Genomic DNA, 12,289 nt, shown 5'->3' on the forward strand with positions numbered 1-12,289 from the left:
CAGCTTTTGTTCGCCTTCGTGGTAACTGCTCCTATCTGTGCTTCTAATCATGTCTTCTCACAAGACTTTCAGAATCAAGCGGTTTCTGGCCAAGAAACAAAAGCAAAATCGCCCCCTTCCCCAGTGGATTCGGGGATGAAAACTGGTAACAAAATCAGGTACAACTCCGAGAGAAGACACTGGAGGAGAACCAAGCTGGGTCTGTAAGGAATTGCACCAGATGCCCACATATTTATGCTCTTTGATGAACCAGTCAAGCCGGAACGTCAGTACTGCCTGGACTGACAGTTGGGCATTTTAAACTGATTTTTCTTTGGTTACTTTAAGAATGGGCACAGTAATAAATATGTGAAACCTTACATTTGAAAAAAAAGAAAAAAAGAGTGGGCTGAGAGGGGAGCCACCAGGAGTTATGAGAACAAAGCAGATTCCCATCACCAACTACAAACAATTAACTATTGGGCTGGGAATGTGGCCTAGTGGTCAAGTGCTCGCCTCATATACATGAAGCCGCGGGTTCAATTCCTCAGCACCACATATATAGAAAAAAGCCGGAAGTGATGCTGTGGCTCAAGTGGTAGAGTGCTATCCTTGAGCCAAAAGAAGCCAGGGACAGTGCTCAGGCCCTGAGTCCAAGCCCCAGGACTGGCAACAAAAAAACAAAACAAATAAACAATTAACTATTGCTGGAATACAGGCCAGAAAAAATGAAGGCCAGAGTTGGGACAGTGCAATAGGTATAGAATGAGGAGATAAATTTGACAGATGATTTAAGGTGTAGAATTGCTACAGTTTGATGGTTGATGGTGATCTTGTTATATGGGAATTCAATTGCAAGAAACACAGAAGCCACATTTTGAGAGGTCGAATTGGGAGTCTTTAACTGGTGACTTGAGGGGTGAGGGGGGACTCATGTCTCAAAGACCCGCATCCCAGAATGTAGCTTACAACACCTTTTAAAGACAAAACTGTAATGGGGTTCCCCCAAGGGAAGGGACCACAATGTAATGGGGTCCAAAGGGGGGGGGAATCCCCCATCCCTCCAAGAGTCCACCACTCACACAGTCTCAAACAAAAAGATGGATTTATTGGGGAAGTAAAAAGTATACTGACCGGCCAGGGTCACAGCCCAGACTCGGGAGCTGAGACCGACAGCCCCAGGACAAGCTCAGAGTTGGGTTATAAAGACAAATACCACAAATACCACATGGTCAAGCCTGCCACACGCAGATGGCCAGTGGGGTTACAACACTTAACAGAGCATGCCAGGCCACACGCAGATAGCCAATGGAGTTACAATCTGCCTCATAGCAACTGTTTGAACCAACCTATCTTTCTAGTTAGACTTGGCACATGGATTTGGCGGGGCTCACTTGATGCAGGTGGATATGCCTACTCATGGGAGGGCACAGGTTTAACCTTGAACCTTCCACTACTCAGGTAGTCAGGCAGTTTACACAATCTTATCACAGGGAAGGGGAACTTCCCTGGATAGGGCGGGAGAGCTCTTAGTGAAGATGGAATTGGCTTCTGCTCTCTTTAACTAATCTGAGATGGAGTCAATCTGATACCCCTCAACAGCCAATGATGGCGCTGGCCAGATCTGACCTCCATATTACAAAAACCATATGTTTGGGGTGGAGACCCAAGCCCAACACAAGCAAACCATAGGGGGGAATATTCGGGGGCCAACAAAACAGACCATTTGGGGAAACAATGTGGTTGCAAGTCAAACCACCTAGGGAAATACTCAGGGCAAGCAGTCTCTGTAGGGAAGCTTTCCTGAGGCTAAACAACATGGTATGTGCATATTAAACAATGGCCTGTCTCTCCAGTAGGCTTTTCAGACCTGGGTGATTAGAGCACCACCCAGCAAGGCACCATGATGGCTGTTGGAACCAGGCAACATTACTCAGACCCAATATTCTTATTTCAATCTGACCAGTATTTCTTCACGTCTGCCTTGACCTGCAGGTCTAGGTTACAGTTCTTTCCCTGGTGCTCACAGCTAGTTCCTAGTCACCCTTTACATTCTCAGCATTAGATGATATTGTGAATATTAACACGCTGGTAACTACTGTATACTCCTTTTTTTTCTTTCTTTTTCTGTGTGTGCGGGTGTGCTGGTACTAGGGCTTGAACTTGGGGCCTGGGTGCTGTCCCTTAGCTTTGTCAATCAAGGCTAGCTCTCTACCACTCTGTACTACAGCTCCACTTCTACCTTTTTGGTGGCTAATTGGAGATAAGAGTCTCACAGGCTCTGCTGACTGGGTTGGCTTTGAACCTTCAAAGTAGGTAGGATTGCAGGTGTAAGATGCCAACACCTGGCTTATATACTCCTTTTTTTCCTAACTGATTAGTTAATAGAATTTCTACCAAGTGGGAGAAAAATTACCACAGAAGAAGCAGATTTAGAAGGAGGATAATTGTAAAAGTCCACCCTGGGAGGACTCCATGCAGATGCCCCTCACCTGGTTAAGTCTCCACCCAGTTACCTGGGTGACCGACATCCCTGGAGGCAGTTACCTCCCCCTTCCCTGAGGTCACATCCTAACCCACCTGGCCATACTTCCCCACCCCTGCCCTAGATAAGGCATCTCCCAGGGATGAGGCCCTCTCTAACTATGCATGCACCTTGAACTTGGGCGCAGGCCAGCAGCTCAGAAAATAAAGTCCTCTCTACTTCCTGAATACCATGTGATGTTCTCAGTCACAAGCAGTCTTATCGGCAATCTCTTGCTCCTCTCCATTATTGAAAACCTTAAATGCCAGGCTCACCAGATTTGGGGGGGAGGGGAGAGGTGGGTTTGAGGACCGTGCTCAGCCTTTTTTAACTTTCTCCTAATATCAGGAGCAGATTGGGCTGTGAATGAGTATTGAGAACCACCTTGGCCTCTGCTGAATCTGGATCCAGTTTAGTATACTGCTGGAGGGCTGCCCTAAGGCAGTCAAGAAATGGGGGGGGGGCGGATTCTCATCAGATCTTTGAGTAATGTGTCTTAATTTGTCATAATTAACTGGGCATGAGCTGCTTTTTTCAGGCCAGCCACTAAGCAAGTTATCATCCTATTTCTACTTTTCCTCCCAGGGGCATAACTTTGATCATTCCAGTTGGGCTCTTCCCTGGGCACGGCTGTGGCTCCCACTGGAAAGTCATTGTCTAGCAGTGGGTATCATCGGCATGGGCGGCAGTCCACACCCTTTCCTTTTCCTCGAGGTAAGGGTGGGAGATATTATTAAATATATGTCATACCAGGTACGGTCATAAGGGTGAGAGGCCATTCGTTGAAATGCAGACATCAGGTTGTTTAGCCCTAGGAAAGCTTTGCCTAGAGAATGCTCTGATTCTGCCCTGATTATCTCCCTAAATGGCTTAATACACTGGCCTCTGAGCAGCCTCTAAGTGTACCCCTATATAGAAAGGTGGCACCCCCACCTCCATATGCAAAGTTTAAGCTGGTACCTGAACTACCTCCAAAATAAGGTCTGCTTGTATTCAGGCACATGGTTTTTGTCTCTAAAAGCTTCGTTCAGGTTGTGTTTGGCGCCGCAGGTCTTTGAGACTGGAGTCCACCTTAAGATACCAGCTCTCCAAGACTCCCCACTTCCACCTCTCAAAACGTGGACTTTCTGTTTCTCACTGACAACTCTCACAGCACTAATTCCTCTTCCAGCTGCCCCTTGAAAATATCCTGTAATTCTTTACATCTCAGCAAATGGCAGCTCTGTCCTTTTAGAAACCTTAGAGGTACCCTTCTCTCTTTCTCTTCTGTCCCTAACTAGTACTTCTACAAAAATCTTCCAGCTGTGTGTTCAAAATATATAGGGAAGCAGAGTGTGATGGTAGGTACCCACTTGTGGTCTCAGCTACCTGATTATACTGTCAGCAAGACTGCTTGAACCAGGATGCCCCAGGCCAGCCGAGGCAAAATAAGGAGAGACCCCATTTATAAATTAAGTACCTGGATGCTGGTGGCTCATGCCTATAATCCTAACTGCTCATAAGGCAGAGATCTGAGTGTTACACCCAGCCAAGTCAAAATGGAAGAGTGCTATGCACTGAAAAATTGAAAGGTCCTGGGTCCTTCATTAAAGCCAGCTAGGCAGTTGAGAGTACCTAACAAAGATCTCTTGGCCCCGGAGGAGAAGTTAATCAGATTTTTTTAAAGGCAGAAACTGAAATTTTTACGTATGCTTAGTACTAAGGAGATTTGGTACTGAGAAGATGAGGAGACAACTCTCCTCCAAGGAGATGGTAGCACACACCTAATTTAAACCAAAGTGACTGGAGGTTCATGACCTAGGTAGGTTGCAAAACAGCTTGTCACAATTTAACCACTCGCTTGTGGGGGGCGGGGGAAGGGGTGTTTTTTTTTCTTTACTGTAAACTCCTGATGGCCCTCACTGTCAAATTCTTAGTGTCCCTCTGCCATAAAACCAGGGCCAGGGGAGGCGAAGGATTTCAAGGGGGTCATGGTTTAAAGCCAGCTGGGACAGGAAAGCCCATGAAACTGAGCTCCATTTAACCATCAAAAACACCAGATAGTGGTGCTGGGAATATGGCCTAGTGGCAAGAGTGCTTGCCTTGTATACATAAAGCCCTGGGTTCGAATCCTCAGCACCACATATTTAGAAAAGGCCAGAAGTGGTGCTGTGGCTCAAATGGCAGAGTAGTTAGTCTTGAGCAAAAAGAAGCCAGGGACAATGCTCAGGCCCTGAGTTCAAGACCCAGGACTGGTAAAAAACAAACAAACAAAAAAAAACCCACCAGACATAAAGCTGTGGCTCAAGTGGTAGAGTACTGGACTTGAGCAATAAAGCTCAGGGACAGCACCCAGGCCCTGAGTTCACACCCCAGGACTGGCACAAAAAATAAGTTCTTCCCCCTACCCCTGGCACACACAGAGAAAAAGAGAGCAAAGCTTATATAAAAGCATGTCTTCCTTTGCATGCACATGGCCCTGGGATCAGTCCCCAGTACCACACACAGAAAAATAGTGCATATAGATACATACAATGTAATTTTTGCACTGTTACAGTTTCTACCCTGTTCTCTCACATTATTGCAAAAAAAAGTTTCCTAAGGGAATTCCCAGTTCTCATCTGCCTTTTTGTATCGTGTCCTTGGCATGTAAGCCATATATGTCACTTGAAACCTCTAAAGTAGCCTGGTAGGGTGATGCACCCCTATAATCCCAGTACTTGTAAACTTGAGTTAATGTGAACTATGTATGGACACTATGAGTCAAAATTTTTTGAAAATTAATATTGAAGCCAGACACTGTGGCTCACACCTGCAATCTAGCTACTCAGGAGGCTGAGGTCCAGAAGATTGTAGTTCAAAGCCAGCCTAGGCAGAAAAGCCTACCAGACTCCATATCCAAAATAACCGGCATGAAGCTGGGTTGGAGGCACGCTCAAGTGATAGAGACCTAGATGTGAGCAAGAAAGCCAAGCGAGAGTTCAGGAGGTTATGAGTTCAAGCCCTGGCAACTGCCCCCTTCCCCCCCACCCCCACAAAACATACAAATACTGGTGATGCTGCAGAGAAACAGAAACTCCTCACTGTTGGTGGGAATGTAAATTAGGACAGCCATTATGGAAAATAATATGGACATTCCTCAAAAAAGTAAAAATAGAACTGCCATATGATCCAGCAATCCCAGTCCTGGGAACATTTCCAGAAGAAGGGAAGTCCATATATTAAAGAGAGATTTACCTTCTGTGTTGCTACACTGTTCGCAATGGCTGCGATATGGAATCAGCCACAGTGTCGGTGGATGACTGAATAGAGAAAACATGAACTATATACCCAGTGACAATATGCATGGGACTAAAGGACATTAAGTAAAATAGACCAGTCAAAGAAAGAAAGACCACATTCTTTCACTCATGTGGAAACTAAACTAGGCTTCCACTAAAATTGTGGTTGGTTAGAGGCAATAGGAAACTCATAAAGGGGCCATACTTAACCATCATCCCTCATCACTTTTTTTTTTTTTATCAGTCACAGGGCTTGAACTGAGGGCCTGGATGCTATCCCTGAACTTGTCTGCTCAAGGCTATTACTATACCACTTGAGCCCCAGCTCCACTTCATGATTGCTTTCTTAATGGTTTGGGAGTCATAGAGTGGGTACTCAGTAGTGTTTGAATTCTGTGACTGGGGAGCAAATACCACAGCACAAATAATTGTTTGAGCCAGGGGTGGGGATACATACCTATAACCTCAAAACTCCTGCCTAAGGCAGGAGGATTGCAGGTCAGCCAGCTGAGGCTACAAAGTGAGACCCTGGCTCAAAAAAAAAAAAAAAAAACAACTAACAGGTGCCAGTGACTGGTGTCTGTAATCCTAGCTACTTAGGAGGCTGAGATCTGAGGATCAAGTCTTAAAGCCAGACCACGCAGGAAAGCCCGTGAGACTTCATTTGGGTTGAGCACCAGAAAAGCTGAAGTGGGGGGGTGGCTTCAGTGGCAGAGGTCTAGCCTTGAACATACACACTCAGGGACAGCACCTAGACCCTGAGTTCAAGCCCCTGGGCCAACATACACACACACACACACACACACACACACACACACACACACACACACACACAGAGCTATCTGAATATCTGGTATTTGGTATCTATGCAAATGTCAGTGGTAAAGAAATATCCACCAGGAGGGTTCCTGTTTGCCTTGCTTGACCAATGTGAAACATCCTTTTGTTTCAACAGCTTATTCAAGTGTGCTGTTTTGTGACTATCTCTTGTCCTTGATCATTTTTTTTCTTTTCTTTTTTTGGGAGTGTGTGTGGAGGGATGAGGAGGGTAACTGAAGGTTGAACTCAAGGCCTGGGTGCACATTATTATTGTGTGTGTGTGTGTGTGTGTGTGTGTGTGTGTGTGTGTGTGTGTGTACCCATGTGCTGGTTCTGGGGCTTGAACTCAGGGCCTGGGCACTGACTCTGAGCTTTTTCATTCAAGGCTGGTATTCTACCATTTGAGCCACAGCTCTGCTTCTAGCTTTTTGGTAGTTAGTTGGAGATAAGAGCCTCAGAGGCTTTCCTGCCATTGCTGGCTTTGAGCCTCGATCCTCAGATCTCAGGCTTCTGAGTAGCTAGCTAGCATCACAGGTGTGAGCCACTAGCACCAGGCAGTGGACATTCGTGTTTTATTATGTTTCTATCGTCAATTTCCATTTTCCTCCTGCCCTCACTAGTGACTTGTAAGGACTTCAGTCTGTTTATGCCTTATTTCCCTAATTTTGTAGAAGTGACTTGTCTCACTTTTTTTGTCCTTGCTTTTTGTATGGTAAGGCATTAACCTCTGCCCATTTGTAGGTAAGAGGAAAAGGGAAGAAAGCTGAATACCAGGAGCCAAGATCCCCCCTTGTTGTCAGATGGGAGCAAGGCAGTCACCATTCCATACCCTGGCTTTGCTGCTTTTGCAAGCTTAACCTTGGCTCGTCATCTAGACTCTGTGGGGCCAGAGAGCTCTTCCTCACCGTGCAGGCTGAAAGCAGACAAGTTAGGCTCTTCAGACAGGGAGGCTCTGGCAGTCTGCTGGGTGCCATGGGCTCCTCTGATAGCCCAGGTTCTCCTTACCTGTGGGAAGGCAGACTGCTCTGGCTTATTGGACATGGACTCTGTCACGCCTCAGCTTCTATAAAGTGAGGTGGTGGCGCCTGCCTTGGTGCTACTGTATGGGCTACAGGAGATGAGATACACCAACACCTATCACATGGGAAGCATTCAGTAAACCCCTTTCATTCATAGTCCTGTGATTAAGCACTTTACGATTACGTATTCAAATCTTCATTTTACTATTACATGTTCATTTTATTATTCTATATCCTCTTTGCTCCAGACAGGGCTGAGCTCCTCCCGTTGTATGGGAATTCACTCTCAAGAAAACAGAGAAGCCACACTGGGAGAGGTGGAATTGGGAGTCTTTGTTGGAGAGCCAGCGACTGCCGGTGGACTCCTGTCCCAAAGCCCCACAGACCCTGCACACAGTAAAGACAAAAGCCACAGGTTCGGGGTGGAGACCCAATTCCAGCAGAAGCAGACATGGTAGGGAAATACGCAGGTATAAGCAGAACTTTGCAGCTAGGGAAGCAGCTCAGGATCAGCTAAATATTCAATAAAGAGAAACTGTCCATTTAGGGAGATAATCAAAGATGAGCATTTTCTGTAACAAAAGCTCCCTGGGCTAAGCAGCATGACAGCTGCAATTCAATGAATGGCCTTTCTCACCTCTACGCTTTTCAGAGCTGGGGGAAAAGCTCCCTCCACCCAGCAAGGCACTAGGATGGTTGCGAGGACAAGGCATGTTGCTTAGACCCAGTATCCTTATTGTACTCCCTCCTTGTACCCATAGTCCTGGTTTTTGTTTTTTGAATGTTTTATTTTTTGCAGTGCTGAGGGTAGAACCCAGAACCTTGCGCATGCCAGGCAAGCACTCTACAGCAGGCTCCCTGCCCAAACTCCTCGAATGCCAAGTTGTACTTTCATTTCCTGCGTGTGCTGGGCTCTGAGTGAGGGGCAGGCAGAAGCATGTTGCTATCCCTGTTTCCCAGCATCCCTCACACAGGGCCTGGACCAAAGTGGGAAGACGGGAGTAACCATATGGTCCTGGCCTGGCACAGAAGGCAGTTTGCATTCAGCTTCCGGCTCCTCAGCTTTCCAGAGCCAGGCTCAAACTAGACTATCCTCTCACTGGGCTATGGCTTCCTCCTGTCTCCAGAGGGTGGTTGAGGGCTTTCCTCAGTGTCCCAGTTTCCACATAACATCACAGGTCCTTGAGAGCCACTCCCCTCACGAGGCGAAGCTCTATTTTAGGGTAATATGGTTAAAGCAGGGGAGAAGTAGCTACAGAGAAACACTTCCTGCTGCCCATGCAGGAAATGGGAAATTCTATACTTCCAAGCTGGGCCCAGTGCAAGTGTTTATATCATCCAACAATTCCAAATTCTTAGACAATGTTTTTGGGTGAATAAGATGGGTGAGGCCCACCCCAAACCCACGTAACTTTTAGGACTTCCTTTCTTAGACAAGCCTGTACCCATGGCTATAATCCTAGCTCCTCAGGAGACTGAGATCTGAGGATCTCCATTTAAAGCTAGCCCAAGCAGACAAATCTGAACAACTTTAATCTCCAATTAACCAGAATAAAGCTAGAAGCAGAGGCTTGGTGATGGAGGGCCAGCTATGAGGGAGAGTGGAAAGCCCAGAGTTCAAGTCTTGGGGCAGGTATACACACATACACATACACACATACACACACATGCATACATGCATGCACACACACAAGAAGGAGGGGGAGGGGGAGGAGGAGGAGGAGGGAGGCAGGGAAAGAGAAAAAGACGGGAAAAAAAAGAGTTTCTAGACTTTTACCATTTCAAAGGAGGAGGCATATTTAGAAAACCCGTTCTGGTCACTAACCTTTTAACTTATCATTAAAAAGGAGGCATGAACTATTCACAGTAGCCAAGATATGGAAACAACCCAGATGCCTTACTACAGATGAATGGATTAAAAAAATGTGGTACCTATGTACAATGGAATTTTATTTTATTTTCCTGTGGCTTGAACTCAGGGCCTGAGCACTATCCCTGGCTTCTTTTTTGCTCAAGGCTAGCACTCTGCCACTTGAGCCACAGCGCCACTTCTGGACGTTTTCTATAAATGTGGTGCTGAGGAATCGAACCCAGGGCTCCATGTATATGCAGCAAGCACTCTTACCACTAGGCCATATTCCTAGCCCCTACAATGGAATTTTAATCTGTCATTAGAAAAGACAAAATAATGGCATTTACTGGAAAATGGATGGAACTAGAACAAATCATGTTGAGTGAGACAAACCAAGAACAGAGAGACAAACGGCGTATGGTCTCCCTGATATGTGGATGTTAGAATTAAAATGCAAAGAGATAGAACAAACTAAACAGTCTCAAGATACCAAAATACAGTTAAAAGAAAAGAGGAGAATGCAAATGTCATAATGAAACCTATACTATGTGTAATTTAATATATACTAGTGAAAATAAAAGCATTCTATTTTTGTAAAAAAAAAATTTCATCTTATGATCTAGGTCTTTCCTTTTTTTTTTTTTTTTTTTTTTAATTTTAACCTTTCATTCCCAGAACATTCTTCCTCCTTTATCTGATCATCTTTTCATTTTACTGGGCAAATACTTCTTCTTCCATTAAAAAAAATTCTCTGGGGGAAAGTGATTTTCTGCCTTTAAAAAAAAAAAAAGAGGACACAGAATGAGTGAAAGGGTGTGAGAATAGTAACAATAGTAACAACAACAATAATATAGTAGAGGAGACCATCGCCACATTGGACACTGATGAAAGGGAACTCAGCAACTCATGGGTGGGAATGGGAAGGAAGGAATGAGTGAAGGAGGGAAGAATATGTTGCTAAACAAAAGGAAAGTAATGTACATATCATCTGAAATGGAGGAAATGATTTTATTAAAGTTCAAAGATTTCACAAATTATGTAGAGTAGAATGACAATTTTCATCATTGTCAAAGTTAAGATGTATAGAGCCAGGTGCTTTGTGGGTCACATCTGTAATCCTAGCTACTGAGGAGGCTGAGCTCTGAGGATTGAAGTTCAAAGCCAGCCCAGGCAGGAAAGTCCATGAGACTCTTATCTCCAATTAACCACCAGAACATTGGAAGTGGAGCTGTGGCTCCAACTGGTAGAGCACTAGCTTTGAGCTATTAGAGCTTAGGGACAGTAGTGCCCAGGCCTGGAGTTCAAGCCCCACAACAGACAAAAAGAAACAATCTTGCCAGGTGTTGGTGGCTGACAGCTATAATCCTAGCTACTTGGGAGATTGAGGATGAGTTCAAGCTCCAAGACCGACAAAAAGAAAAAAAAAAAAAAAAGGCAGTGGGAAGGGAGTTGGTCTGCTTTTTCAGTTTACTTCCTTGTCCTTGTTGTAACTCCTGAGTCTGGCTCTTTTTTTGTTATTATTTATTACTATTACTATTATCATCATTATTATAAGGCCCACCCCTTGGAGGGCTCCATGCAGATGCCCCCCACCTGTTTAAGTCTGTGCCCAGTTCCTGCATTACCTAGGTAACTGGCACACCTGGAGGCGGTTACCTCCCCCTTCTCTGAGGTCACATCCGGTCCAACTGCCCATACCTCCGGACTCTGCCCGAGATAAGGCAAGGCCCTTGGGTGGTTCAGCCCTTCTCTCCAGCCATGCATCACCTCAGTCACAGGCCAGCAGTTCAGGAATAAGCTTTTCTCTTCTGCCTGAATACTGTGTGGTGTTCTCCTTTATTGGCTACTTTACTTTAAAAAACCTTCAATTATTTGTTTGTTTGTTTTTTTGTTTTTTGGCCAGCCCTGGGCCTTGGACTCAGGGCCTGAGCACTGTCCCTGGCTTCTTTTTGCTCAAGGCTAGCACTCTGCCAATTGAGCCACAGCGCCACTTCTGGCCGTTTTCTGTATATGTGGTGCTGGGGAATTGAACCCAGGGCCTCATGTATACGAGGCAAACTCTCGTGCCACTAGGCCATATCCCCAGCCCCAAAAACCTTCAATTATTATATGTGATGATGATATAGGAGGGCTTGAACTCAGGACCTGTGTGCTGTCCCTGAGGTCTTTGCAATTGAGCCACAGCTTTGGCGATAAAAGTCTCTCTGACTTTTCTTTCTGGGTGGCTTCAAACCATAATCCTCAGATTTCAGCCTCCTGAGTAGCTAGGCTGGCTTTTTTGATCTTTGTTAAAAATAATAATTTCGGGCTTATGGCCTAGTGGCAAGAAGAAGCCAGGGACAGTGCTCAGGCCCTGAGTCCAAGCCCCAGGACTGGCCAAAATAAATAAATAATAATTTCGCCGTTTCCTCATCTATCTATACTGCCTCCTCAGAGATCATTCTGACTAGGCTCCCCTTGATCCTCAGATCACTGGAGGCTGGCAGTCTTTTAATTTTTATTTTGAGACGTCACCTTGGCAAGCTGCCAGGCTGGCTTTCAACTTGTACTGTGTTGCTTCGTCTCCCCAGTGGCTGGGTTCCCAGTGTGCACATCTCAGCCTCCTGAGGAGCTAGGATCGCAGGCGTGAGCGACCTGCGCCTGGCATGTCGCTGCTTCTCTGGGCCCTCATTCTGGCTTCTTCAGTGTCCTGGGCTTCCCTCCAGCTGTGTTCTGAGAAGACAGCAGTTGTGAGATTCCCTCCCATAGGCCCCTGGGCAGACCCGGATCTGTGTTTCCTGGTTCCTGTCTGGCAGGGGGCAAGCAGACATCCTCCCTGGCTTCAAATCTCCATAGC

At 45.8% G+C, this 12,289-nt stretch overlaps 1 pseudogene; it reads left to right on the top strand.

The window, feature by feature from the left end:
* On the top strand, window positions 1–359 carry LOC125354686 (annotated as a pseudogene).
* Window positions 360–12,289: the final 11,930 nt, after the last annotated feature.

This window comes from Perognathus longimembris, chromosome 7, assembly GCF_023159225.1.
Source record: "Perognathus longimembris pacificus isolate PPM17 chromosome 7, ASM2315922v1, whole genome shotgun sequence".
NCBI lineage: Eukaryota > Metazoa > Chordata > Mammalia > Rodentia > Heteromyidae > Perognathus > Perognathus longimembris.